General features: G+C 44.0%; 1 long non-coding RNA gene across 1 annotated transcript; it reads right to left on the reverse strand.

The window, feature by feature from the left end:
* Positions 1-14,733: 14,733 nt before the first annotated feature.
* On the reverse strand, positions 14,734-15,417 carry LOC114232187 (uncharacterized). The gene is made up of 2 exons (XR_003618233.2): positions 15,292-15,417; positions 14,734-15,016 (listed from the first exon to the last, which is right to left on the reverse strand). It is a non-coding gene; the product is annotated as an uncharacterized LOC114232187 (long non-coding RNA).
* Between the last annotated feature and the right edge of the window lie 2,569 nt (positions 15,418-17,986).

Consider the following 17,986-nt stretch of genomic DNA (forward strand, 5'->3'; position numbering starts at 1 on the left):
GTGAGTTGAATTCACCATGCTACTTTTAGTACCGACACTGAAATATTAAAGAAGCCAATAATTAAAGCTAACTCTGAACCCATCACAGCTCCAGCAGTAATGAGCGGAGCCACTTGATTGCTTCTGAAACAGCCACATCGTGAGGGAAAGTCCTCACCCGCTCTCCCTTCGCCTGGCAGGGGGCTGTGAAGACAGCCTTCCTTTGCTGTGTCACCTGCCTACACCTACAGGGGCACGTCCGGAAGCTCACAGAGGCTTCCTCAGCCATCTCCCCTCTTCTAGGCTCAGATAATCATCGTAAAGTGGTTGGTGTAGGTTTCATTTCTTTATAGATATGAATAAGTATGTCATCCATGCACACCGGCAGCTTAACAAGATGGCATTTAAGTATTGCATGGCTCGGGTAAATGCATTTGATGCCTGAGTCCCAGGTTGAGTTACTTATTGTGCATTTTTTCCCAAAGTCCATTTTAAATCTGGGCATTCAGACCATGTTCAGAGAACGGACCCTGACCCCAGGACTGCTGAGGTTCAGTCCTGGCCCTGGTTGATCAAAGGTGACCTGCAAGCACCATAACGTCGAGAAGAAAAATGAGGCTGCCACTCCCACTGCCTGCTGCTGACAGAGGCTACTTCATGGGACTCGGAGGAATGGAAGGGACCGTGCCCCAGAACAAGCTTCTGAACTAAAAGTGCAATCCGTGGGTCAAGGGTGGCCATCTGGAAAAGTCACACAAATACTGAGGGAAGATGCATTTTCGGGACAGAGGCCTGCAGGCTTCCACGAGACACTCGGCTGATGCACGTTCTGGGCGGGAAGCCGGGACTTGTCCAGCGAGAAACTGCCTCCCGCGGCCCCAGGCAGACAGCACTGGCACCTGGGAGCCCCTCAGACCCAGGGACGCCAGGGGAGCGGGCTCCTGGCGTAAGTAACAGCACAGGGGTGATCCAACACCTTTCAGTCCTTCGTTCATTTTGACTTTTCTTAAGATTCTCTCTTTCTTTCTTCCTTGACACCTTTCCACGGTGGCTGTGGGTGAGGTCTCTCTCCCTCCGGCCTCTTCAACCTGTTCCTCCCACTGTGACTGAGGAGGAGCATGGAGTCAGCTCCCCCCGGAGCTCAGGGGCTTCCTCCGAGCACAGGCCCACGCTCCTTTCGGCTGCCGTATCGGAGAGCCGGACTCCGAGAGATGCCGCCGCAGCCAGGGGTGCACGGCAGTGACCGCAAGGCCCACCCTGGCAGCGGGGTCTGCGTGCTGGAACCGGGGAGCAGAGTGCCCTGTGGAGGCGGCTGAGACGGTGCCCCGGCGGCAAGGCTGTGGTGCCAGGAGCCAGCCAGGGGCAGGGCGCTCCGGGCATGACTGAGCGCACTCGTCTCCACGACCTGGTTCCGTTCCGTTTAGAAAAGTGAAATAAAAAGACGGGCTTCCTACCTGAAAGTCTGGCGCCAGGGCCTCCGTGCCCGGGGCCTGGGCCGGGACACGCGGGGGTGTCTCTGGACGGTGCCTGCGCAAACCGGCCGGCGCCCCGGGCTCTCCAACGGCGCCCCGATCGTCCGCAGACCCCGCAGGAGCTGAGAGGAGCGGGGCGGGCCCGCCACACCCCGGGCTTCCCTCGCAACCAGAGCCATTCTGCTTCTCTGCGTGTCCCACAGCCCCGGGCCGTCACCAGGACGGCGGCTTGGGCGCAGGGGAACACCAGCCCTGCCTCCCGCCTCACCCAGGCCCCCGGAACGGCGGTTCCCTGCCCCCGGGAAATACAAGCCCTAGAGCCCAGGACTCCCGGCCCCACCCTCCCACCTTTGGAACTGAAGATGTGGGAGCACGTGTGCGGGCAATGGGGCCGCCTTCCCTGTTTCTGCGACGCCATTTCACCCGCCTCTACCCCCGGGCTCAGTAGCAGGCGCCACGCCTGCGGCAAAGGAAATGCACTCCGGACGATTTCCACAAGCAGCACTGACCTCAAAGAAGAGTGGAGCTCTACGTTTGTGACAGTCACCGAGGACACCCCGCCCCTTCACATGCCCACTGCCTGAGCACCCGTGGTGGACCCCCTGCTGGCCCTCCACCTCCCGCCCCTCCACCTCCCGCCCCTCCTCGGCCGGGAGCACACCCCCTCCTCCCAGGCACGCCGGCAGCTGGCGTCCAGGGCCACGTGCTCCCGCAGACTGTGGTCTGAGCCTGGACCTGGGAGTAGAGGCAAAGCGTGAGGCCCCGTTTGGCTGGGGTTCTAGAGCCAGCAGCTGTCCCGGCAGCTGCTGCAGTCACAGTGGCTTCCTCCTTCGGCAACTCCTGCAGCGACAGGGCTGAGTTTCCACGTGGTCCGCAGCACTACCCACCCTGGCAGAGTGATTCTGGGGCTGGGAATTTTCCTGGGAAACTGACTTTGATTCCTCTCCTGCCGATCTCTGAACTACTTTGTAGCATCTAATTCCTTGTATGAAAACCATTTCTGCTTAACCCAGCTAGGTGGATTCTGTTGTCTGAAAGTTAACCCCTGTGGTATCTTCATCAATCTGATAAGTGAAAACAAGAATATTCATTACAGCTTTAATTTAATCTTCTCTTTCTCATTATTATTTTTTATTTTTTATTGTTGATAGTATTACAGATGTCTCCCATCCCCCCCTTTACTTCCTTCATCCCAGCCCCTTCCCACCCCACCCGCCCGTAGGTCTTCACCACCCCATTGCCCATGTCCACGGGCTATGTGTATCTATCTATATGATAGAGGAATATGCAAATTAGCCGGGATGCCGGAACATCACGACCGAACATCAGGGACCTGAGGCTGCATGGCACCTGGCAGGGGCAAGGGACCTCAGGCCACCCCCTCCCCACCCCACCCCCCGCCGCCCCTCAGGGCTTGACGGGGGACCTCAGGCCATGCTCCCCCCACCCCAGTGCTGGCTGGGGGACCTCAGGTTGTGCCCCCTGCCTGGCAGGGCTTGATAGGGTACCTGAAACTGTGTCCCCCCCCCCACCCCAGTGCCAGGGGACCTGAGGCTATGCCCCCTGCCTGGTGGGGCCTGAGACTGCGCCCCCCACCCAGCACCGGGCTGGAGGACCTAAGGCTGTGCCCCCCCACATCCGGAGGGGCTTGACAGGAGTGGGGCCAGCTGGGTCTGGGTCTCACCCAATGGGGGTGGGGCCAACCGGGTCTGGGTCTCCTGTGGGTGGTGGGTGGGGACTTGACTCTAGGTCCCGCAGCATGCCCTAGACTCTGACAGGAGGGATATTTTCATATACATTTTAGTAAATTTTCTTTCATCTCTGACACTTCTATTATAGAGAAAGGGCAAATAGCAATATTAAAATATTTCCTCTAATTAATTCCCTTTTAATGTGCATGAATTTTGTGCACCAGGCCACTAGTAAGTATATAAGTTCTTTGGTTTATCACTTCTCATCCCCCCTCCTCCCGCCCTGCCAACCCCACATCAAGGTATGTCAGTCTGTTCCATGCCTCCATGCTTTGAGTCTTATTTTGTTGATCAATTCATTTTGTTCATTAGATTCCACAAATAAGTGAGATCATGTGATATTTGCTCTTTCTCAGATTGGCTTATTTCACTTAGCACAATAGTCTCCAGGTCCATTCATGCTGTCCCAAAGGGTAAGTGATCCCTCTTTTATACAGCTGCATAATATTCCATAGTGTAAATGTCTCACAGCATTTTTATCCATTCACCTATGGATGGGCACTTGGGCTATTTCCAAATCTTAGCTATTGTAAATAACGCTGCTTATGAACATAGAGGTGCTATGAAAATAGGGGTGCCTTTTTTCCATATTCTCGCCAACACTTGTTGTTTGTTGATTTTTTTTATGATAGCCATCCTGACAGGTGTGAGGTGATACTGTGGTTTTAATTTGCATTTCTCTGATGATTAATGACTTTGAGCATTTTTTCATATGTCTCTTGGCCATTTGTATGTCCTCTTTGAAGAAGTGTCTATTCAGGTCTTCTTCCCATTTTTTCATTGGATTCTTTGTCTTTTGTTGAGTTGTATAAGTACTTTATATATTTTGGATATTAACCCTTTATCAGATGTATCATTGCCAAATATGTTCTCCAATACAGTGGGCTCCCTTTTTGTTTTGTTGATGGTTTTCTTTGCTGTGCAGAAGCTTTTTATTTTGATGTAGTCTCATTTGTTTATTTTCTCCTGAGTTTCCTTTGCCCTAGGACAGTGGTCGGCAAACTGCGGCTCGCGAGCCACATGCAGCTCTTTGGCCCCTTGAGTGTTCTAACACCATTCTTCAAAATAGACTCACCCAGGCTGAAAACTGACTTCTGTGCATGGGCCACGAAGTTTTAATCGCACTGTACTTGCGCACCCGCACGTGGTATTTTGTGGAAGAGCCACACTCAAGGGGCCAAAGAGCCGCATGTGGCTCGCAAGCCGCAGTTTGCCGACCACTGCCCTAGGAGATGTATCCATAAACATATTGCTACCTGAGATGTCTGAGATTTTACTGCCTGTGTTCTCCTCTAAGATTTTTATGGTTTCATGCCTTACATTTAAGTCTTTTATTCATCTTGAGTTTATTCTTATGTATGGTGTAAGTTGGTGGTCTAGTTTCATCTTTTTGCATGTGTCTGTCCAGTTTTCCCAGCACCATTTGTTGAAGAGACTGTCTTTACTCCATTGTATGTTCTTGCCTCCTTTGTCAAATATTAATTGACCATAATGGTGTGGGTCAATTTGGGGGGTCTCTGTTCTGATCCATTGGTCTATATGCCTGTTCTTGTGCCAGTACCAGGCTGTTTTGATTATAATGGCTTTGTAGTATAGTTTGATATCTGGTATTGTGATCCCTCCCACTTTGCTCTTCTTTCTCAAGATTGCTGCAGCTATTTAGGGTCTTTTATGGATCCATATAAATTTTTGGAGTATTTGTTCTAGCTCTGTGAAGTATGCCACCAGTATTTTAATTGCATTTGCATTGAATCTATAGACTGCTTTGGGTAGTATAGGCATTTTAATGTTATTAATTCTTCCAATCCATGAACATGGTGTACACTTCCATTTGTTTGTGTCTTCCTCTATTTCTCTTTTCAATGTCCTATAGTTTTCCAAGTACAGGTCTTTTACCTCCTTGGTTAAGTTTATTCCTAGGTATCTTATTTTTTTGTTGTTGCAATTGTAAATGGGATTGCTTTTTTGGTTTCTTTTTCTGAGAGTTCATTATTGGTGTATAAAAATGCCATTGATTTCTGGATGTTGATTTGTATCCTGCTACCTTGCTGAATTCACTTATTAAGTCTAGTAGTTTCCTGGTGGGTTATCTATGTACAATATCATGTCATCTGCAAATGATAGTTTTACTTCCTCCTTTCCAATTCGGATGCCTTTTATCTCTTATTCTAGTTTGATTGCTGTGGTTAGCACTTCCAATACTATGTTGAATAAGAGTGGTGAAAGTGGATATCCTTGTCGTGTTCCTGTTCCTAAGGGAAACACTTTTAGTTTTTGCCCACTGAGTATTATGTTGGCTGTAGGTTTGTCATATATGGCCTTTATTATGTTGAGGTATAATCCCTCTATTCCCACGTTGCTAAGAGTTTTTATCAAAAAAAGGGTACTGGATTTTGTTGAATGCTTTTTCTGCATCTATTGATATGCTCATGTGGTTTTTATCTTTTAACTAGAGGCCCAACGCACGAAATTCATGCAAGGGACTTAGCCCCCGCAGATGCAGTGGCTTGCCTCAGCCCTCGCAGCCCCAGCTTCGTCTGGAAGGTCGTCCAGAAGGACATCTGGAAGGTCGTTCAGCTGTCTGGTCTAATTATCATATTAAGCTTTTATTATTATAGATTTGTTTATGTGATATATCACATTTATTGATTTGTTAATATTGTACCAATCTTGCATCCCCAGAATAAATCCTATTTGATCATGGTGTGTGATCTTTTTAATATATTGCTGGATCCTATTTGCTAATATTTTGTTGAGGATTTTAGCATCTGTGTTCATCAGGGATGTTCGCCTGTAATTTTCTTTCGTTGTAGTGTCTGTATCTGGTTTCAGAATTAGGATAATGCTGGCTTCATAAAAAGAGCTTGGAAGTGTTCCTCTTGAATTTTTGTAATAGTTTGATGAGGATAGGTGTTAATTCTTCTTTGAATATTTGGTAAAATTCTCCTGTAAATCAATCCAATGCAGGACTCTTGTTTGCTGGACATTTTTATTTTTATTTTTATTTTATTTGTTGTTGTTAATTCTCACCTGAGGATATTTTTCTACTGACTTTTAGAGAGAGTGGAAGGGAAGGAGAGAGAGAGAGAGAGAAAACATCAATGTGAGAGAGACACATCAATTGATTGCCTCCCGCATGTGCCCTGACCAGGGCCAGGGATCGAGCCTGCAACCCAGGTATATGCCCTTGAGTCTGTGGGCTGACACTCTATCCACTGAGCCGAACCAACTAGGGCTGCTGGGAGTTTTTAATTACTGCTTCAATTTCATCAGTTGCTATTGGCTTACTCAGGTTTTCTGATTCTTCCTGGTTGAATTTTGGAAAATTGTATGTTTCTAGGAATTTGTCCACTTTGCCCAGGTTGTCCAGTTTGTTGGCATATAGTTGCTCATTTCTGTGGTGTCTGTTATTATATCACCTCTTTCATTTCTGATTTTATTTATTTGGGTCCTCTCCCTTTGTTTCTTGGTGAGTCTGGCTAAGGGTTCATCAATCTTGTTTATCTTTTCAAAGAACCAGCTCTTGGATTTTTTTCATCTTTTGTACTGTTTTTGTTTGTTTGTTTGTTTGTTTGTTTTTAAGTCTCTATGTAATTTATTTCCACTCTGATCTTTATTATTTCCATCCTTCTATTTCCTCTGGGCTTATATTGTTGTTCTCTTTCTAATTCATTTGGTTTTAGGGTTAGATAGTTTATTATTGCTTTTTCTTGTTTCTTGAGGTAGGCCTGTAATACTATGAACTTCCCTCTCAGGACTGCTTTCACCATGTCCATAGGTTTTAGATGGTTGTGTGTTAATTTTCATTTATTTCTAGGAAGTTTTTAGTTTCTTGCTTAATCTCATTGGTAACCCATTCATTGTTTAAGAACATGCTATTTAGCCTCCATACATTTGAGTGTTTTTGAGTTTTTTTATTGTAGTTGATATCTAACTTCATGCCATTGTGATCTGAGAAGATGCTTGGTATGATATCAATCTTCTTGAATTTGTATGGACTTGTTTTGTGCCCTATCATGTGGTCTATCTTTGAGAATGTTCCATGTGGACTTGAGAAGAATGTATATTCTGTTGTTTGAGGATGAAATGTTCTATAAATATCAGTTAGATCCATGTGATCTAGTGTTTAATTTAAGGCTTCTTTTTCCTTGTTAATTTTTTGTCTGGAATATCTATCCAGTGATGTCAGTGGGGTGTTAAAAGTCCCCTACTATGACTGTATTGCTGTCAATCTCTCCTTAAAGTCCATCAAGAGTTTTTAATGTACTTGGGTGCTCCTATATTGGGTGCATATATTACAAGGGTTATATTTTCTTGTTGAAACATTCCCTTTAGTATTATGAAGTGGCCTTCTATGTCTCTTGTTATGGCCTTTGTTTTGAAGTCTATTTTGTCTGATATGAGTATTGCTACCCAGATTTTTTTCCTTTCCATTTGCATGGAATATATTTTCCCATCCCTTCATTCTCAGACTGAATCTTTTGTTCTGAGGTGGATCTTTTTAGACAGCATATACACTGAGTGGCCAGATTATTATGATCTCTGAACGCATAATAATCTGGCCACTCAGTGTATATCATATATAATAAAGGGCTAATATGCAAATTGTCCCCTCGACCAGGAGTTCGACCAGCAGGCAGGCCAGCAGGACGGGCCATGGTCCCCTCCTGCTGGCCTGCCTGCTGGTCGAACTCCTGGTCGAGGGGACAATTTGCATATTAGCCCTTTATTATATAGGATATACACTGAGTGGCCAGATTATTATGCGTTCAGAGATCATAATAATCTGGCCACTCAGTGTATATGCGTCATGTTTTCTTATTCATTCAGTCACCCTATGTCTTTTAACTGGAGCATTTAACCATTTACATTTAAGATTATTACTGATAGGTATTTATTTATTGCCATTTTGATTTTCTTTATGCCTGTGATCCTCAATCTCTCATTTTCTTCTTAAAGGAGTCCCTGTAACATTTCTTGCATTGCTGGTTTGATGGTAATGTACTTCTTTAGCCTTTTATTTTTCCTGGAAAGCTTTTTATTTATACTTCAATTTTAAATGATAGCCTTGCTGGCTACAGCAGTCTTGAATTTAGGCCCTTTCTTTTCATTACTTTGAATACTTCATGCCATCCCTTTCTTGTCTGAAGTGTTTCTATTGAGAAGTCAGCTGACATTCTAATGGGAACTCCTTTGTAGGTAATTTTCTGTCTCTCTCTCTTGCTGCCTTTAAGATTCTTTCTTTGTCTTTAATGTTTGCCTTTTTAATTATGATGTGTCTAGGTGTGGGTCTCTTTGGGTTCATCTTGATTGGGACTGTCTGTGCCTCCTGAACTTACCTGATATTTTCCTTCAGGTTGGGGAAGTTTTCTGTTAATATTTATTTAAACAGGTTCTTTGCTCCTTGCTCACCCTCTTCCCCTTCTGGTATTCCTATAATGCAGAAGTTGTTCTGTTTCATGTTGTCCCAGAACTATCTTTCTGCTTTTTAATTCTTTTTTCTATTTGCTGCTCTAATTGGGTATTTATTTCTACCACTAGAGGCCTGGTGCATGAAAATTCATGCACTAGAGGAGGGGAGGGTCCCTCAGCCCAGCCTGGCCCCTCTCACAGTCCAGGAGCCCTCAGGGGCGGGAGGCAACCTGGTGATCAGGGGAAGGCGATGCCCCCATCATACCTCTACTGCTGCCACTGCCGACAGTGCAAGCCTCAGCTGGCCCTGGTTACCTAAGCCTCGGGCAGTCCTGGGTGGCTGGGCAGCTGCCATCTGAGGCTTGCCTGAGCCTTGGGCCAGCCCTGGGCAGCTGGGGGACTGAGGGGACTGGGGGACTCTGGAGGCAGGTGCACAGAGCTGCCGGACCCACCTGACTGAAATAAAGAGTAATATACAGGGATTCAACAGTAGATTAGGATCCTGAGAATCAAATCAATGATTTGATATATAAGGAAGCAAAAAAAAACAATCAAAAGAGCAAAAAGAAAAAGAATACAAAAATATGAAGATAGTGTAAGGAGCCCCTGGGACAACTTCAAGTGTACCAACATCCAAATTATGGGGATGCCAGAAGAAGAAGAGAGAGAGCAAGACACTGAAAACCTATTTGAAGAAATAATGAACAAAAACTTCCCCTACCTGGTGAAAGAAATAGACTTACAAGTCCAGGACATGCAGAGAACCCCAAACAAGAGGAATCCAAAGAGGACCACACCAAGACACATCATAATTAAAATGCCAAGGACTAAAGACCAAGAGAGAATCTTAAAAGCAGCAAGAGAAAAACAGTTAGTTACCTACAAGGGAGTGTCCATATGACTGTCAGCTGATTTCTCAACAGAAACTATGCAGGCCAGAAGGGAGTGGCAAGAAATAATCAAAGTGATGAATAGCAAGAACCTACAACCAAGAATGCTCTACCCAGCAAAGCTATCATTTAGAATTGAAAGTCAAATAAAGAGCTTCACAGACAAGAAAAAACTAAAGGAGTTCATCACCACCAAACCAGTATTATATGAAATGCTGAAAGGTATTCTTTAAGAGGAGGAGGAAAAAGAAAAAGGTAAAGATAAAAAATATGAACAATAAATACATATCTATCTATCAAGTGAATCTAAAAATCAAATGAATAAAAAATCTGATGAATAGAATAAACTGGTGAATGGAATAGAATCAGGGCATAGAAATGGAACAGACTGACAATTCTCAGAGGGAAAGGAGTGTAGGGGGGCATGCGGGAAGAGATTAGACAAAGATCTTATATGCATGTATGCATTACCTATGGACACAGTCAATAGGATGGTGAGGGCCTGGGGTGGGGTGGGAACTGGGTGGAGGGGATCTATAGAAAAAAAGAGGGACAAATGTAATAACCTCACCAATAAAGATGAATTTTAAAAAAAAGAAATGGAAACATAAAATGAATGAAGTAATAATAATGAATTTAAAACATAGCAATAATGGGGATATTAAGATATACATAGGAAAAAATGAGAAAAAAAGAGAAAAGCAAAATAAAGTAAGAAAAATTAATCTATACTAATAAAAGGGTAATGTGAAAATTGGTCAGGAAGCCCTCACAGTAATGACCGAACAAGAGGCTGCATGGGGCGACAAGGTCGGCAGTGGGGTTAGTGAGGGATGACCAAACAACTGAACAGCAGGCTGCGTGGAGTGACCAAGCCAGCGGGGGGGGAGGGGGGGGGACAGAGAAGGGCAACCAGGCTGTCAGAGGGGGGCAGTGAGGGCAATGAGGACAGCAGGGGGGGGGGGCAGTAAGGGGTGACCAGGCCAGTGGAGGGGCAGTTGGGGGCGACCAGGCCAGCGGGGGGCGGGGGGCAGTTAGGGGTGACCAGGCCAGTGGGAGGGGGCAGTTAGGGGTGACCAGGCCAGCAGGGAGGGACAGTTAGGGGCAACCAGGCTGGCAGGCAGAAGCGGTTAGGGGTGATCAGGCTGGCGGGGGGGGGGGGGCAGTTAGGGGTGATCAGGCAAGCAGGCAGGTGAACAGTATAGGAGCCAGTGGTCCCAGATTGGAGATGGTGCAGGCTGGGCCAAGGGAAATCCCCGCCCCGTGCACAAATTTCGTGCACCAGGCCTCTAGAATAACATAAAAGTGGACAAAAGTAGAATAGAATCAAAGGAAAGAGAGAAATTAGAGATATGCAAGAAAAAGCAAGGAAAGAAAAGAAGGGGTGGAGGAAACAAACAAACAACAACAACAACAAAAAATCCACTCACATATACACACAGCAAAAAACAAAACCACACATATTCACACACTCAAAAATCTTTGGGTCCGCTATTTGTAGAGCTTGCTGGGTTTTGCTCTGATGTTGAATCTGGTCCTTTGGTGTGTCTATCCTGGGCCTCCTGGGAGCTTCTCTGGTGCAGGTGAATGTGAGTCACTGTCCCTGTCTGGCCCTGGGCAACCTGATTGAGGTCCAAGAGGTTGAAGTCCATGGTAGTCCAGTGGGCAGGTACTCCTTTGCCCAGAGGTTGGGTCTGCCTTGAGTCTCACACTTTGATAGTCCCTGTTTACTCCCTTCCACCACAAAGCTGGTCCCACAGGTGTCAGCTGCAGGCACTAGGGATTCTGCTGGTGTTCTTGGTCCAGGTGGTGTCTGTGGTGGGTGCACAAGGTGTCTGGGTTGTGTCTTTGGGGTGCATAGGCACACAGGGTCTGGGGCAGGTGGCTGTGGGTTCAAGTCCGGGCCATGGCTAGCCTGGGTGGTGTCAAGGTTGGGTGCCTAGCTGCTGCAGCTCCCCACCACCTCCTCCCAAGGCAGACCTGCAAACTCTTTAAGATGGCATGGTGTCTGATCTTGAGCCAAGCCGCAGAGTGCCTGTGGTGATAGCAGAGGCTCTTTGGCCAGGAGAGCCCGAACCACCCACCCCCGAGACTCCTGCATGATCAGACTGTCCCTCACACACAGACACACACACATATGTGCACATCTACACACTCACCCTCTCACTCTCTCACTCACTCACACTCTCTCCCTCACTCCAGTCCTGCTGGCTGCCATGTTGGAATCTAATTTATTCTTCTCTTAAGTGAAGTTGAAACTCTTTTTGTGTGTTTTAAAGTCATTTGTATTTTATTTTCTGCAAAAACAAACTTTTAAGAAAAACCTGGTTTGTCACATTTGTTTTCCTATTATTTCTTCCATTAGTTTTATAGTTTTACTAGGTCTTTAATGAAACTGGACTCCCGTATTGCAGATGGGAAGGTTGGTAGCCAGTTTCCTCAATGCTCTCTACTCGTTGGTTTATGTGCATCTTCCATCAGTTATGCATGCATGGGTTTGTCCCTGAGCCATCTCTACGCTGTCCCATTGGTCTATTTGCCTGTTTTTATACCAGTAATATGCTGCTTTTATTATTGCAATATCTTTTCATAAATAGTAGGGTAAGTTCCCCTCTTGCTCTTCTTTTCCAAAATCATCTTGTGTATGAATATTTATTCTTCTCTAAAAATTTAAGAATACTTTTGTTAAAGTACTCAGAATATCAAGCTAGAATTTTTGTTAAGATTATATTGAATTGACAGATTAATGGAGAGAATATTAACACCTTTATGAAATTAACTTATTCAATCAGGTTTATTCAGGTTTCTTATATCCTTTAAATTTTACATTTTTCTCTTGATATTTTATGTAATCTCTGTCAAGTTGTAGATAATTATCAGTCTTTATTAACTAGTGTGACTGTCTTATTTTATGTTGTATTTTTAGTGGTTACTGATGCTGAAGATAAGTGCTATTTATTTTTGTAAATTGACTTTTTATCTAGCAACCCCTAATGACTGTTTGTGTTAGATTTAATTATTTTCTACTGATTCTGTTGTTTCCTGTGTATGGAATCATCCGTAAATATATATTTTATCCCTTCCTTCCAGTTCTTATAACTTTTGCTCCTCTTCGTATCTGACAGCATTTTCCAGGACCTTCAATACCAAGTAACATCTGGCAGTAAGAGAGGTCATTCTTAAATTTTTCTTGATTTTAAAGGGAATGTATCTAAAATTTCTGCAGTTAGCATGATGCTTGCTATAGGTTTATGGTTTATAAACTCTATCAAACAAAGAAGTACCTTTCTAGTGCTGCTTTGCTAAAAATATTTTGCATTGTTAAATGGTTGTCAGCTTACCAGAACGGCTAAATGGGAAAAGACAGATACATCCGGTGTTGACAAGGATGTGGCCGCTGCTCCTGGGCGTGGAGTGGGCACAGCCACTGCAGCAGACACTCAGCGCTCCACCAAACCCCTCGGCTCCCTATCGTGCACCCCTCCCCCAGCTTCACTGGTTTTGCCTCCAACTTCCCATACCTGCCACTCTTCTTCAGAGGACGGGCCCTATGCTATGGGGACCACTTTGCCAGCATTGCCAGAGAGCAAGAAGTGTGCCCTAGGGCAGCTTAGGTCAGTGACTGATGCGGGAAAACATGGAAGCCCAGCAACCTTGCTCAGGTCTCTCCTGGGGTCAGTGAGGCTCTGCTCACAGGACTTGGCCTTAAGTCACACCCTTGCTGGCGTTCTCCTCATTTCTGCCCTGCTCCCCGCACTGCCTTACCTATTTCTCCCGAGAGCACACCCTTAAAAGTCACATGCACATAACTACTCACCCTGGGTCTGCTTCTGACCCCCACTTCTAACCTGGACCATCGCTTTAGAAAACTGTTCAGCGGTATCTTATGATGAATACACTCATTCTCTGCAATCACAATTCTACTCCTAGGTGTGGACAGCAGAAATACACAGAATAATTACCAAAAACTAGGTGTAAAAATAGCCATAGCCCTAACCGGTCTGGCTCAGTGGATAGAGCGTCGGACTGCGGACTCAAGGGTCCCAGGTTCGATGCCGGTCATGGGCATGTACCTTGGTTGTGGGCACATCCCCAGTACCGGGTATGCAGGAGGCAGCTGATTGATGTATCTCTCACATAGATGTTTCTAACTCTCTATCCCTCTCCATTCCTCTCTGTATAAAATCAATAAAGTATATATTTTTTAAAAATAACCATAGCCCCAGTATTATTATTAACAGCCCCAAGCTGAAAACAATGCATATGTTCATCAAATTACCCATTCAGGTAAACAGAGCACCTTATAATCACATAAGGGAATATGCACAGCAGTAAGAATGAACAAACTATGACTGCATCGAACAACACAGGTGAATCTGACGCACCCCAGGCTGAGGAAGAAGCCAGACACAGAGGGGGCTCCACAGTATGACTTCACTTGTTTAAAGCACAGCCAGACCAAACTAATGTATGAATCCAAATTTATGTTTTCACACAGCTACTCAGCTGTCCCAACACCATTACTAATGCTACCTTTGCTGATGTGAAGTCAGGGTAGTGGTTGCCCTTCTCATGGGTGAGTCACTGACTAGAAAGTAATACAGGGATGACATTTAGGGCTGTGGGTACTGGTAGCATGGATGATTTAGTCCATGAAAATTAGTTGATTTATACACTTATTATTTGTATGCATTTCTGTAACTATACTATTCATTAATACATTTTAATTAGAAAATAATGAGGGATTGAACTTTATTAAATCATCTCGCATATAATGATATAAGTACATTAAGAGATTTTTTTTAATGTTGAACCATCTTTACACTCTTGAGTAAACCTTGCTTTAGCATATTGAATGAACGTGTTAATATATGCTGAATTTGGTAGAGATTTCTGTCTATTCTAAATAGGGAAATGAGTCTACAATTTTCTTGTTCTGTTCTAATTCAGTTTTGGAATTGCAGTTAAACCATGAGCTGGGCAATGTGATATCCTCTTATGCTTCTTGGTTATAACTGAAATAATATAAAGAACATCTCTCCATTGATAGTTTAGTAGAATCTACAAGTTTTCTGAATTTAGATTTTTATTGGAGGAGGGAGTGTAACTATTCTTTCTAGTTATTGAGTGTCTACTGAAGTTGGAGTTTTTCATCCCCCCCTCAATTATAGCATTTTATAAATTTCAAAAAATGTGTCCATTTTTTTAGGGTGTTTAAGTGCCTTAGCATAGTTTCTTATAATTTTATTTTATGTTTTCTGTTTGAAACTCTTTCCCATCTGGAATTTATTTTGAGTTAAAGTGAGATTGTGGTTTTAGCTTTTCATTTTCCCACATGGCTACCCAGTTGTCCCCACATCACTTATTCAATAATACATCTTTTCCTCAGGGAAGCTGACTGATGTCAGAGAGGGAGCTGAGAGTGGCGGCTTCGTTGTTTACTGGGGACATCAATGGATTAGGAGGCACTGGGATAGACAGTGAAGATGTGAGCCCCCTGCCTCTTCTTCCACTGTGAAGATAGAACAAAAGAACAAAAATCCAGGTAAGCATGCCCACACAGAGCCCTGCGGCCTGGCTCAGATGGAAGGGAGGCCCTGGGGAAGTAGCCAGGGTGTCAATCACACAGCAGGGAGCTCAACCCCAGCACACATTGTGGTACTTAGGATCTGAGGCTGTTAGAACAGCAGAGCCTGTGTCCCTCTGTTTTCTCCCTCTGTGTTTTATTCTGCAATGTCATAACAAATGAGCAGCCAGTCCCCAAGTCAGAAAGCACCCGTGACTTACTTTGCAACGATGTTGGAGTGAACCCCCAAGGATCCAGAGATGGGGGACTAGCCTTCCACGGAGCAGAGAAATGACAGGTTCCATCTCAGGGGCTCCCTGATCCAAGCAAGCCTCGGTTCTACTTCCCCCCGCCAGTGAAGCCTGCACGATGAAAACCCAAACATGAAGGACCGGGATTGTTCTCAGAGCATTCACAGTGCGGTGTGGAGGAATGAACAGGAAAGACTCTTCACTCTCCAAAGACCACCCCCCACCTCCACCCCACATTGTCTCCATTAGGAAGCATTCAGCTAGGAAACATACCCCTCCAGTGTTCCACAGAAGGAGAGGCGAGAGAAAGTACCCCTTTGCACTGGAAGAACTATTCTTCCCTCAGGCTTATTGGGCCATTTAGGTACAGTGACCACTCCTGAGAAACCGGAAATAGTCCTCAAGGAATCTCCTGCACTGATTGGCTTGAACCCGACTTTCTAAGCCGATCATGGGCAAGGGGGATAGACCATTGGATGCTAGTTACATGGGTAGGTCCAGGAGGATTACATACCTGAATCAAACTGGGCATGTACTGGAAAAAAAGGAGTGATGCACATATGCTGGGAAAACAACTGTTAATGTTTATGACAAATTATTTTTTAATCGTGGTAAAAAAATATATAGCATAAAATTTGTCATTTTAAGTGTGCAATTCACTGCTATTAATTGCATTCACAATAACAATGTTGTGCAGCCATCCCAAGCAGAAACTCTGCAACCATTAAGGAACAAGTCCACATTCTTCCCACCTTTGTCCCCAGCTCGTGGTAACCTCTCATTCTGGCTCCATTAATTTCTTTATTCAAGATATTTTATGTGAGTGGAATCATACAATATTTGCCCTTTTGTGTCTGGCTTATTTCACTTAGCATAATGTTTTCAAGTTTCATCCATTTTAGCATGAATTAAAACATTCTTTTTAAGGGGAGGGGGGGAATCAACCAAGGGATTTGTATCCATGCATATGAGCACAACCAATGGACACAGACAATAGGGGGGCATGTGCTGGAGGGCGGGAGCAGGTGGGGAGAGGTCCATGGGGGGGGAAAGGAAACATATGTAAAACTTTCAACAATAAAGAATTTTTTTTAAAAAACATTCTTTTTTATGGCTGAAAAATATTGCACTGTATGTATATATCACATTTAGCTTATCCATTCACTTGTTGGTGAACACTTAGGCTGTTTCCACATTTTGGATAATGTGAATAATGCTGCAATGAATATTGACATGCAAATATCTCTATGAGTCCCTGTTTTCAATTCTCTGGGGGTATTTACCTAGGAGTAGAATTGTTGAGTCATATAGTACCAATCTATAATAATAAAAGTATAATATGCTAATTAGACCAGACATCCTTCCCGACGACCTTCTGGACGAAGCCAGGGCTGTGAGGAAAGCCCGGGTCCTGGGTGCCAGAGGTGAAGCTGATGCCGGCAGCCAGGGGAAGGAAGTCCTATTCTTACACGAATTTTGTGCATCGGGCCTCTAGTACTTCTATGTTTAGCTTCTTGGGGAACTGCCACAATATTTTCCACAAAGGTGACCTCTTGCATTCCCACCAGCAATGAACAGGGGTTCCAATTTCTCCACAACTTCACCAACACTTGTTACTTTCCCTTTTAAAAAATCATAATCATCTGCGTGAGTGTAAAGTGGTACTTTATTGTGGTTTTCATTCACATTCCCCTAGTGACTAATGGTGTTCAGCACCTTTTCATGTATTTACTGATCATTTGTATATCTTCTTTGGAGAATATTTATCCAAGTCCTTCACCCATTTTTGCCAATTGCTTTTCCAAACAACTAAGGTTGTTTGCCTTGTTGCTGAGTAGTTGAAGTTCTTTATGAAGTATGGATAGTAAACCCTTACCAGATAGAAGATTTGAAAATATTTTTCCCACTCTATAGTGTTTTTTTTGTTTGTTTCACTTTCTTGATAATATCCTTTGATGCACAAAAGTTTATTATCTATATATTTCTATTTTTCATAATTTAGGTGTCATTCCTAAGAATGAAAATTTAGTTCTTAAATTTAGGACACTGGTCTATTTTTATTTAATAGTTGTATAAAAGTGTAAGGGAGGAGTCCAACTTCATTTTTAAAATTTTGCATTTGAAATAAAGATATCTCAAATTTATTTGTTAAAGAAATGATTTTTTCCTATTGAATGAACTTACCACTCTTGTCCAAACTGAATTGCCTATAGATGTATGGGTTTATTTCTGAACTCTCAATCCACTTGTCCATATATAGCTTTATAGTCTTACATTATTTTAAGTACTCTAGGGTCTTTATAGTAAGTTTTGAAATTTGGAAGAGCGATAATTCTAACTTTGTCAAGAAAATTTGGGCAAGAAAGTATTTTCAAACTTTGTTGGTTAAATTTATATTCCTACACATTTTATTCCTTTAAATACTCTTTCATATGAAACTAGAGACCTGGTGCATGAAATTTGAAGAAAAAGGTAAAGATAAAAATTATGAACAACAAATACATATCTATCAACAAGTGAATAATAGAATCAGGGGCATAGAAAGGGAGTGGACTGAAAATTCTCAGGGGGAAGAGGGTGTGGGGGGTGTGGGAAGAGACTGGACAAAAATCGTACACCTATGGATGAGGACAGTGACGGGGGATAGGTAAGGGCAGAGAGTGGA

Source organism: Eptesicus fuscus, chromosome 11 (genome assembly GCF_027574615.1).
Source record: "Eptesicus fuscus isolate TK198812 chromosome 11, DD_ASM_mEF_20220401, whole genome shotgun sequence".
Classification (NCBI taxonomy): Eukaryota; Metazoa; Chordata; class Mammalia; order Chiroptera; family Vespertilionidae; genus Eptesicus; species Eptesicus fuscus.